General features: G+C 49.2%; 1 long non-coding RNA gene across 1 annotated transcript; it reads right to left on the bottom strand.

Moving 5' to 3' along the window:
* Positions 1–297: 297 nt before the first annotated feature.
* Positions 298–10792, bottom strand: LOC137223929 (uncharacterized). Its single transcript, XR_010943133.1, has 4 exons — positions 10080–10792; positions 7475–7526; positions 2394–4531; positions 298–1471 (listed from the first exon to the last, which is right to left on the bottom strand). It is a non-coding gene; the product is annotated as an uncharacterized lncRNA (long non-coding RNA).
* Positions 10793–11048: the final 256 nt, after the last annotated feature.

Genomic DNA, 11048 nt, shown 5'->3' with positions numbered 1-11048 from the left:
AACGGAGGAAGTCTCTTGGGGCAGAAAAATTTAAAGGGGAAATGGGGTGGAGAAGGGATCAATAAACACCTCCCCTCCGCCCCTGCCCCCCGCAGAACCGCCCCTTTGCCTGCCTGGAAGGAAGAAAATTTGCCGGTACTCTGGATCGCGTCTGGAAATTCTTGGAGTTTACTACCAAATCCCTTCAGATCAAATCTCATTACTCAGATCTTTATTTGGAAGCACTTCAGTTTCCTTTCTCTCCTTCTCAGAGAGAAACAGGGTTCAGGAAAGCCGCCCCCAGTCCGGAAAATGCACCAGCGGCTCCTGCCTCCAGAACAATTGCCAGGGCGGAGGAATCTTCAAACAGCTGTAAATCCTCCTCCAAACAACTCCCTTCCTCAGAAACCACAACACATCCTCACATCAAAGCCTCCCTTCTGCTGCCAAGAGGAGGAATCGATAGTTTCACCGAAAGGAAGCAACGTGGTTGCTGGGTGTGTGGTGTAAGCACCTGTACTGCAAATAACCCAAATATCACCTAAGAAACAAGGGAGAATCACACACCCGGTGCTGCAGCTTCTGAGGAGCCCCACAGAGGCGTGCCCACAAGTGAGCAGTCAGAAGACCAGCAGCGGCTTTGCTGCAGAGTTGGGAAAGCGAGGGAAGATGGAGAGATGAGAATGTGGATTGAGGGTGGGATGGTCAGGGCCAAAGGCCTGGGGAGAGAAATACAGTGGAGAGATGTGGCGAAACCACACAACTGAGATGGGACTCGAAGCCCCCGGCTGAGACTCAAACCTGGCCAAAACCCAGATTGGGACTTGAACCCAGTGTCTTTTAATTGAGGTCACACACCTGGTCTCAGGACCTAATGAAGCTCAGGTTCTTGAGGTCTCATCGTAGAAAGAACTCAGTGAGGGACAAAGTGATAAGTAAGAAGTGGATTTATTTAGAGTAATACACATTCCATAGACAGAACGGGGTCCATCTCTGAAGGCAAGAATGGCCCTGAGAGAAGCACACTCCACAGACAGAGTGTGGGCCATCTCAGGAGGCAATAGGTCTTGAAATACGGGGTGGCTAGTTTTTATGGGTTGGGTAATGTCAAAGGCTAACGAGTGGGAGGATTATTCCAACTATTTCAGAGAAGGGGTGGAGATTTCCAGGAGTTGGCCCACTTTTGGGCCTTTTATGGTCGACACCCATGGGTGTGTCATTTAGCATATGCTAATGTATTATAATGAGCATATAATGAGTCTCAAGGTCTACTGGAAGTCAAATCTTCCACCATCTTGGACCTAGTTGGTTCTATCCAGTTTATGTCGTATCCTCAAGGGCTACGTCATTCTTTCAGAGGTTGTGCCCTGCCCCCTTCCCTCCTGTTTCAGTGGGAGAGACACACATATTGGAATGTGCGTCAGGAGCTTTGCCAACCTCCATGCTGCCACCAGCCACTGATGGCTCGAGCCGGTAACCTTGGGATCTTCATCTGTATGAGAAGGAAAGCAGAATATGTCACCCCAAAATATGTCTCTTTGACATAAAAATTATTTTGAGCTGCAGGCAATTCAAAAAAGCAGTAAGTGAAGAAAAAGCATCCCCTTTTCTGCTTAAAGGCAGGAAATAAATTCTCCTCTTGGAGACAGACTCTTATCAGTCCAGGGAAGTCACCAGAGGAATCTGCAGACAGACCTTGATAAACTAACCCTTATCTTCCTAGTTAAGTAAGATAAGGACTTCCTAGCCTTAGCTGGACCACCCCCAGCCCAAACCCCTTTGTCTTGTCAATTGTTCACAAATGTACTGTTTCTTGGTCTAAAAGGTATAAAAGCTTCCTGCTCTGGTCACTTTTTCGGGAGTTCATTTTCTTGTGAAGGCTCTCATGTACATGTACAAATCCAATACAATGTTATGTTTTTCTCCTATTAATCTGGTCTATCAGTTTCATTTTCAGACCCAGACTTGGACCCTAAGAGTCAAGAAACATTTTCCTCACTATAAAGGATGCTCTCAGAGTTTCCCTCCAGCTCTTTGAGTCCATGGTCTCCAGGTAAGCCTACACAGTGGACGAGAGAGAGAGAGAGAGAGAGAGAGAGAGAGAGAGAGAGAGAGAGAAAGAGGGAGAGAGAGGGAGAGAGAGGGAGAGAGTAGGGGTGTCCGTCTTTGATCTGTCATGGCACCTGTGGGTGTGTCATTTAGTGTGTTCAAGGTCTAGTGGAAGTCAGTTGTCTGCCATCTTGGACCTAGTTGGTTCTAACCAGTTTATGTTGTGTCCTCAGGCTATGTCATTCTTTTAAAGGTTGTGCCCTGCCCCCTTCCCTCCTGTTTCAAAATTGCATTTTCCAAGCAATTTCAATTTGTTAATTTAAACCAGGAGTATTTACTCCCTGGGTGCTAAACACTTGACCCACCTTTGATGGGCGATGATCCAGAAAGCACCCGTGGTTCCACCTCCTCCTGAGTCCAGATGGAGACTTCAGTGGCCCCAGAGCTTTTCTGCCCGTGGAAGAAACATATGACGATGTTGCTAAGATTGTCATTTTCAGTGGCTTTCTCTTCTAATCTTTCCCCCAAAGTGCCAGTTGGGGCAAGGAGTGCACATTGGTGATTTTTATCAACTGTCCAGTTCTTCTCAGATCTGCTCACATAATTGACACAGTTTTGTGTGCTGATTCCACTGCTGGCTTCCTGTTACCCCACCAACAACTCATCTCCCAGTGTCCTCACCTGCTTACCTTTAATTTAATCTAAATTACTTGAAATCCTATTGAGGGTAAGGAGGATTCAAACACATGAATAAATAAATGGAGAATCCTTCGACTTCTTTCTCCCCTGATTGCATGTGCAGGTGTGTATAGGGGTGGGGGGCTTGGGAAGATGGGGAAAGATAGCAAAAGCAGGGTTGCCTTGGTGACTTGGGGTAGAAATGAGGTGAACTTTGTATACCTGGAGTTGAAGTGAAATGAGATGGACAACAGTGAAAGAATAAATGTACCATCTTCCGTGTATATGACAATGTGTTTGTAGGAGGAGAAATAAAAAAGCAGAAGGACAAAGTGATTTCCAAAGGGAAGGGTGAGGTTTTCCTTTGGTTTTCAATTCAGTACAAAAGCACCAAGGCTCTGCTCAGGAAGACCCTGTGTCAGGGAGGGTCTAAGCTTCACTGAGTCTTTCAGGGGGTCAACGGCTTCCCATGCATCTCACTGAGTCCTTACAATGACCCTTCCTGACAGGAATTGTTCCCATGTTATAGATGGAGAAACTGAGGTGGAAACGAATTAAGTAATAGGCCCCAGAATGCATGCCAGCAGGGGCAAAAATTAGTATTTCGGTTTGGGTCCTCTGATCATCTCTTTACATTACATCATGGGGCCACTTAGCCCATTAAAAACTATAAAATCATGAATAAGCCAGTGTCTTCTCCCTCAAGCCATGTAAAATTTGGGAGGTGAAGGAAGAAAGTCCAGGAAGGCCTATTGCATAAAGAAGGGACAAAACAAGTGTCTTTGGGAAGATGGCACACCTCTGATGTTTCTAGGGAAGAGGGAGGTTGGGAAGCAGGCCCTGTTCACTGTTCCAGGGCCCACTACAGTCTTAAGTCTAGAAATGGCCCAGATCCTCAAAGAGGGTTTCTCTGTGTCCCAGGTAGAGCCAGATAATAGTTTCTGTTTGTCTTTGTGTGAAGAGCTCCCAAACTGAAGAAGTGAGAGCTACACCCACAAAAACAGGGAAAGGGCTTTTGGGGAGGAACTGCCAAAGGCTTATCTCTGCCCCCAGCTGTGAGGCTGATTGATGCTATTAAAATTCCCAGGGAGTCTCCGATATCAGCGCTCCCTGGTTTGGAGTGGGGGATGTGGAGAGAGAGAGAGAGAGGGAGAGAGAGAGAGAGAGAGAGAGAGAGAGAGAGAGAGAGAGAGGGAGAGAGAGAAGCAGGCTGGGAAATGCTTATAGATTCCCTTCTTGAACTAGTCCAGGTGGGAGGGGTGATAACCCAGGAATGAAAATGCATGATACAGAGGATTTCATGGCTGGTGCCCGCGATAGAGCGGGGTAGGTGCTGTCCAAAGACCAAGGCCTGAAAAGCTCTTACTTGGTAACATAGATGCAAGAATTGTGAACCACATCTCTAAATTAGACTAATCGGATTAAATGTAAAAGTCTCATCCCTCGGGCTCCTCTTTAGGTTGCCAAGCCAGAATTGGAGCCAAATTGAGGAATAAAAGATCTGAGCTCAAGTCTATCAGCTGTGTGACCTTGGGAGCTCCTCTTAACAACCTCTTTCATCTAGATTGCTCATCATCAACTTCAGTCTTGCTGTTAAAACAAGAGGTAGTGAGGTGAAGGCACTTGGCACTCTGAGGAGCGGGCTGTGAATAATGTATATTTATCACAACCCAGGTTCAGTCTTGAGAGGCCCAAGCCATGGGCCATTTTCTGTAGATACCCTGCGATCTTGCCAGCCGCTGTGGCTCCCTTGGAACTGACTTCACGGGGGTCCGTCCAACACATGGTCCAGTTCTCAGATGCCCTCAGCAGCTTTCACAGGACTCTGCCAGGGAAAAGCCAATGAACTTACTCCCAAGAGAACAACAGAGGGACCCCCAAAACTCTGTCCCCTAAATGAACGCTTTGTCGGCAAGTCCCATGCAGGGATAAGGCCTGGAAGAGAAATTGACGTGTGTGTTGTTTTTCCTCTGTCTGGGCAAATGGAATGGACCAGGGAACATCTTTGAAGGGGACCCTGGTTTCCTCTCTACCAAGGAGGGGCCTGGTCCTGCCATTGCTCCAGGAGATGGGGGGCCCGTTTTGACATCTTCCATTCTCTTCACGAAGGATGCACAGTGGTCTATCCTTAGGACTAGCTGGACAGACAGTGCCACATCACGTGCCACGTCTAGATCTCCTTGGGCATTTTTTGGCTGGTAGGTTGGGGTGTAGACCAGCATTTCTCATGACGAATCTCTGACTGGTCTTATAGGCACTGTTTTCTGTGAGCAAGCGCCTATGTGCCTCTCTGGGTACTTCATTCCCCACAACGGAGATTCTGGCCCCCTGGTTCCCTCCTCAGCCTTCCTCACTGCTCTCTGCTCCAGATTCCTGATGCAAATACACAGGCATAAACAGCCTGACCCCTTCAGTCCTTTGGGTACCGAACGAAACTTGGGTCCTCTTGTCTGCATGCAGTAAAGCCAACCCACTAACACCAGGTTGTGGTGACGGAAAGTGCAGCGTTTATTGCAGGGCGCCCAACAAGGAGTCCAGGGCAGCTAGTGCTCAAAATGCCAGAACTCCCATAGGGGTTTCAGGAAAGCATTTTTAAAGGCCAGGTGAAGGAGGGGGTTCACAAGGTCTGTGATCAGCTCGTGTCCAATTCTCTGTGGTTGATGATGAGGTGTCAGGGCCATGTCGCAGGGGTTAACATTCAGTCCTTAGGCTCCAGTGGGCCTGGGGGCTACATGGGGGTTTTCACATCTGTAAGACAACTCAGGAAGTGTTATCTGGGTACTTCAGAGAGGAGCTACAGCAGAGGGTATAGGAAAGGGGTCTGTCCCAGGAAGGTCCCGTAGGGTCCTGATCGGTTACACTTTCCTTCTGGGAACCCTCAGGATGCCCCTTAGACCTTGGTTATTCCCCACCCCCACCCCCACCCCCCCCTTGGAGGTTTTCCTTCCTCTTCTGCTGAAAGCTGTCCCAGGGAAAGAAAAGGTGGTGTACCTTGAACCTATTGTACTAGCAGGTAAACTGTGTTCCTTCTCTTACGTCCTTAGCTGAAGGGGCTCCCTCCCCCCCTCTTCCCCCTTCCCTTTCTCCCCCCCTTCTTCCCCCTTTCTTCTCCTCCTTCTCTCTCTCTCTGCCCCACCTATTCCACTTTGGAGTTGAAGGAAACACCACTGTACAAGGTGTGGGATTTGGTTTCTGAGACAAGGGTGTGAGTGATATAACCAGGACATCAGGGGATGGGGGGCAAGGGTGACTACCTCTGGGGTGGAACTTGACAGATGGGAAGTGAGGGATGGGAGGGAGCCTTGTGGACAAATCCCTCCACTCTCTCCCTCTTATGCACCCTTCTGAGGCCCGAGGTGTGTTTGTCCTTGCAGTCTCTCCAGAGAGGCCCAGGGTCAGGAGGACCCTGTCTGCACCCGGCCAGCCCTGGCCAGGGTGGAAGCACATCCTGGGGACTCCCGTCTCACCTTGACCTACCCCACCTCCCTTTGATCTTCACCACCCTGCTTGCACCTCTCATTTTATACCTCAATCTCTGCTTTTCTAGAGATGAGGACCAAGACACACCTTTTATTTTGCTTGAGCTAAGGTGCTTGTTTACTTCTCCTCAGAGGGATTCGAGACACCTCAAATTGCGGCCTCTGTATTTGTTGTTCCTTAAAGAAGGGACGTGGGGAGGATGAGAGCTCTAAGGCGAGGACCCTCCCTTGCTCCTAAAAGCCCACTGCAGACCCTCTTTTATGCTGAGGGGAAATCGGCTATTCTTCTGTGTACAAAGTTCCAAGCTTTTTAGAAACCGGCAGGTCTGGAGCACAGAAACCTTGGTGGGGTGGGAATCAGGGAGAACAGTGTGGCTTTTCCAGGCTGGGAGGAGCTTAGAGAAGGCTCTTTTCTGTTCACTGACTAAAAACTCGCTCAGAAAGAAGAAATCAGAGCAGGCACAGTTCAGCCTCTGTGAGGATTTCTGTTCTCTCACTTTCTTAAGACAATATAATCAAAGAAAAGATTTAGAAAGAAATGAACTGCAGAGTGCATAAGGAGTCTGGAGATGGGCTTTTTATCTGCATTTCTTCTCTAGAGAAGTTTACTTTTAATTCCTTTTAAGAGGTGGGCTGAGGGGCAGAGCTCACAGAGGTAGACAGCGGAGGCAGGTGGTCCTTCCCCCGTCCTGCTCTCAGGAATTCCCAGGAAGCAGCTGAGAGGCGGGCTCAGCTCTGGGCTAGTATCTGGTAAAGATGAACATCTCGAAGTACAAATTGCAGAAACTGGCTTCTCTCTCTGCTCTTCTGCCGGGAGATGAAGACCACGCAGAGGGAGAACACTGAATGTATGACAGATGCTGTTTCTGTTTCACTGTCTCTAGGCGTTGTGTTTCGTGGATGCAGGTGAGACCAGACTGAATGGGCAGGGTGTTGGCTTGGTTCAGCCACGTAGGCCAGGGAAGGCAATTTCAGCCACTAAAAGGCAAGAATGTCACACGGCCTCTATGCCCCTCCATGCTGTTGCCGACCTAAACCTCAGCGTCCCCCAAACTGAGCCCATCACCTTCCCTCTCCTGGTGGTCCTTCTCTCAGCCCACGGCACTGTCACCCACCCCATCTCAACCGACCGCCAGGAGCTTGGGTCCTCCCTGACTTCCCTCTGCTTTACCCCCATGTCTCATCAACAAATCACATCCATTTTATTTTATACGGTTTTTAAATCTCTGGAATTATCCACCCTCCCATCCCCACTATTCCATCCTAGTCCAGCCCCCGTCACCCCTCACCTGGACGATCACAACGGCATCCTTCTTGCTATATTCATACCCATTCCTGACCCTACAGCAAAATTAACAAAATATAAATCATATTATTATCAAAATAAATACAAATCATATTATTATCCCTCCTGCTGTAAAGCCCTCAAATGTCTCCCCATTACCCTTTAAGTTCCCTTTAAGCACCTGTAAGTTCGTGTTCCAGTCCCAAGGTCCTTAACCAAAGTTTCCCCGGCCTTCCTTTCTCAGTCTGTTCCTTGCCCCCTACTAACCTACCCATCCCACCCACCACTCCCGTGTCCTTTCAGCTTTTCACATGCTCCACACTTGCTTTGGAGCCTTTGAATATGTTGTTCCCTCGCCCCAGAAGCCCTTCCTCGCACTATTTCCTTTCATAGCTCTCCTCAAGCTTAGTGTTATTTATTTTTCTAATTTTGTACTCAGCTCCATGGGAGAAAGCACTATATCTGTTTTACTTCCCACTGTCCTTAGCACCCAACACAGTGCCTGACACATAGTAGATGCTCAACAACTTTTATATATGTATTTATTATATATATATACACACACATATATATAATATTATATATATGCATAAAATTGAGGAGATTTTAGTAAAACTCCTTTAGAACTGTAAAGTCTGTATAAGACTGGTGATTTTTATTTCCACTTTCTAGCTCAGAACAAGCAGGATAGAATATTCTATTATCATTTGGTCTTGAGTGGAACTTATTTATGTGTCTGTGTTAAGGCTTCCAGGCATTTGCATCTTAAGCTTTTTATTTCTACTTGCAGAATGAAGGGATTTGTGCTTCTTTAAAGAAATTTCTAGCAATAGCCAGCAGGTGGGTTCATTAAGGAAGCAACAGAACATTCTCATGCTATTTTTATTTCTTTTTTATAGTTTGGAAACTGAAAAAGAAAGAGACAAGCAGCTGAGGCTGAAGAAAGAAAGTGGGGTGGAAGGCTCCCCCACTCAGGCTTTAGAATTCTCTTCCCACCCCCTTTACCAGGATGAACCCCAGGCCTGGGCTGCGGAAAGGCAGCCCAGGGAGTAGGCAGCGCCAGGGCTACCCTGACACCCTGACTTCAAAGCCTCTTTGAACAGCCACTTAGCTGGTACCTCAGTGTCTTCATTTGTAAAGCAGAGATCAAATCCCTGATCCCAGCATTACTGTGAGGATTAAAGGAGATAATGTTTCAGAAAACACATGGTTAAGTTGCACATGTAAATTACAGGGCATATGATGATACCGCTAAATGAAATATCTCAAATACAAAAGTAAGGTCTGACGTTTCTTTACCGTGAGCTGTCCCCACCTATGTAGCCCCATGCACATAATCACGAGTGTCAGCAGCTTCAAGAACAGTGATGAGTATTTGCATCTCTCCCTCTTCCAGCGGTCAGTGAACTCAGAGATGGGCCCATCATCTTACGCCCCTAGTAACCAGCAATGCCAGACACCCACTACATGCTGAATGAATGAATATATAGCGGGGAGCAAGGAGGAGGAAGGTCTGAAGGAAAAGGTGAGTGAGGAAGGCGTGGGCTGGATCCCTGGCGAGGTTATATTTTCTTAGAAATCCAGGAGAGCAACTAAAGGCATTGAATTAACTGGGGCGGGGGGGGGTGCCCTCCTAATTCCCTTGGCTCAAACCCCAGCTCCTAGCTCTCCTGGCCTGGGGCCAGCTGCAGGGATGGGATGGGGCAGGAACTCTTTGTCTAGGCTTAATTCAGCTGCGGTGGCCTCTCCCTGGGGGACCCTGCTGAGCTGCCAGAGCAGTGGTATAAGAAGAATACCCAGATTTCCAGATTTGGGAGCCTTGCAAGAGATGCACACCCTGGTCTCACCCCCAAACAAAGCAGACAGGGCCAAATACAAAGAAACGTTTCTTCCCAGTCCCCAGAAACCGGCTAAACATCCGTCCGTCCGTTAAATAGCTGCAAAGCCCCTGCTGCGTGTTGTGCTGGGTGCTGCGATGACGTAAAATGAATCGCACCCTGGTCTCAAGCAGGGGGAACATAACTTCTTTTCCACGGGGAAAACCCAGTGGGGAGGGAGCAACAGCCCAGGTCCTGGAGGGGCAGGAACACAGCCCGTGCACCTGGCAAGCCTGGCACCGCCATCCCTCTCTCTCCACTGCGCTTGCGTCACCCTTGGCCTCCCTGGAACCCTCCACCTTGCTGGGAAATTTGCAAATCACCAAACAGGATGTTGGCCAAACTTTGGGAATTACTCAAAAGCTTTCTGCACCAAATTGTTTCTGGAGCTGACAAATAAGGAATGATTATTCCTTTAGGATCAAGAATATATTTTTTTTAAAGAGAAATGGTTTTCTATTGTGGACGGAAAGTAGGGCTCCCCTCAGAGTGCAGCCCGTTTGCCGGTGCTCCTTGATGATCAAGGGAGGTGGCAGATGCTGGGCTAGATGTTTCCAGGGTCAGGGGAGAATGGTCTGAGGACCTGTCTTCTCCACCGGCTGCCTCTTTTGGGTGGTGCGGTTTGAGGTGGAGAGACAACGGCCGTGAACCGGATGGCTGAGTGTCCTTCAGCTGCTAGAAGACCACTTCAGGGCAGCTGGAGCAGCCCCAGTAGAAGAAAATCGTACTTACTCGACAGGTCCTGTGCTCCGTGTTGAATCTCTCCTGCCCTTTTTCACACACAAAGCAAGAGGCCCTTTGTCATTTGAAGAGGTGGCCCGCAGCGCCAGTGTTGACTGAGCCTTCTCTGTCGGAGTCACTTTCTCAATCCGGTTAACGAGCAGGGGCTGCCGAGGGCCCCCGGCCAGCCGCAAGCAGGCCCGGATAGCACCCGAGTGGGGTGTTGCCATAATTCTGGCCGAGTCCTTCAAGCTCCGCTTGTGGACGTGGTACAGCCAACTAGCTTTCAGCGAGCAGCCCCCTCTATCCCCAAAGCTGGCCGGTCAGGCAGCTTGACCACGAGACCTTTCTTTCCCAGGCCCTGAGCAAACGGCCAGAGGAAGCTGCCTTGTTTGATGCGTGCGGAGTCTCCGAACAAAGGGGCCTGTGTGAGCTGCCGCCACAGCAACTGTGGGTCCAGAGCCCGGGCAGCGCTCGGCGTCGGGCTGGAGGGCTCGCAGCGTGGCCAGGGGCGTGAGTTGGAATACAGATTGCCCCCAAGTCTTGGGGGCCTTGCCTGTCAAGTGGCGGGGCCTGGCTCCACTGCCCGATATCCGCTGTCCACAGCTTGCAGGCCTGTTTGCAGCACGGCCAACTTCCTGTTTGGTGATTTGACAGGAGTCCCAAGCTCTCTTGGCACATCAGAACTCGGGGCTCCGCGCAGCCAGCGTGGGGTGGCTGCATCTGCGTGGCTGAGATGTTCCCTGCCTTGGATCAGCAGCTGGCCGAGCTTGGGAGATGCAGCCGGAAGGTCCGTGAGAGGCCTCTGCTTCCTGGCCTCCATCCTCAGACCCTCTCTGTACCCAGGGGCTCCATTACTCACAGAAAGACACAGGGAGCTGTTCCAAGATACTGTCTTGGAAAAGGGCTGACATACTTTGCCAGACTCTGATAAAGATAAGAAAAAGGATAGATTTTAGAAAATAGATTCCTCTATTTTCT

The sequence above is a fragment of the Pseudorca crassidens genome, chromosome 4, assembly GCF_039906515.1.
Source record: "Pseudorca crassidens isolate mPseCra1 chromosome 4, mPseCra1.hap1, whole genome shotgun sequence".
Classification (NCBI taxonomy): domain Eukaryota; kingdom Metazoa; phylum Chordata; class Mammalia; order Artiodactyla; family Delphinidae; genus Pseudorca; species Pseudorca crassidens.
This window is presented reverse-complemented; position numbering and strand designations above follow the sequence as displayed.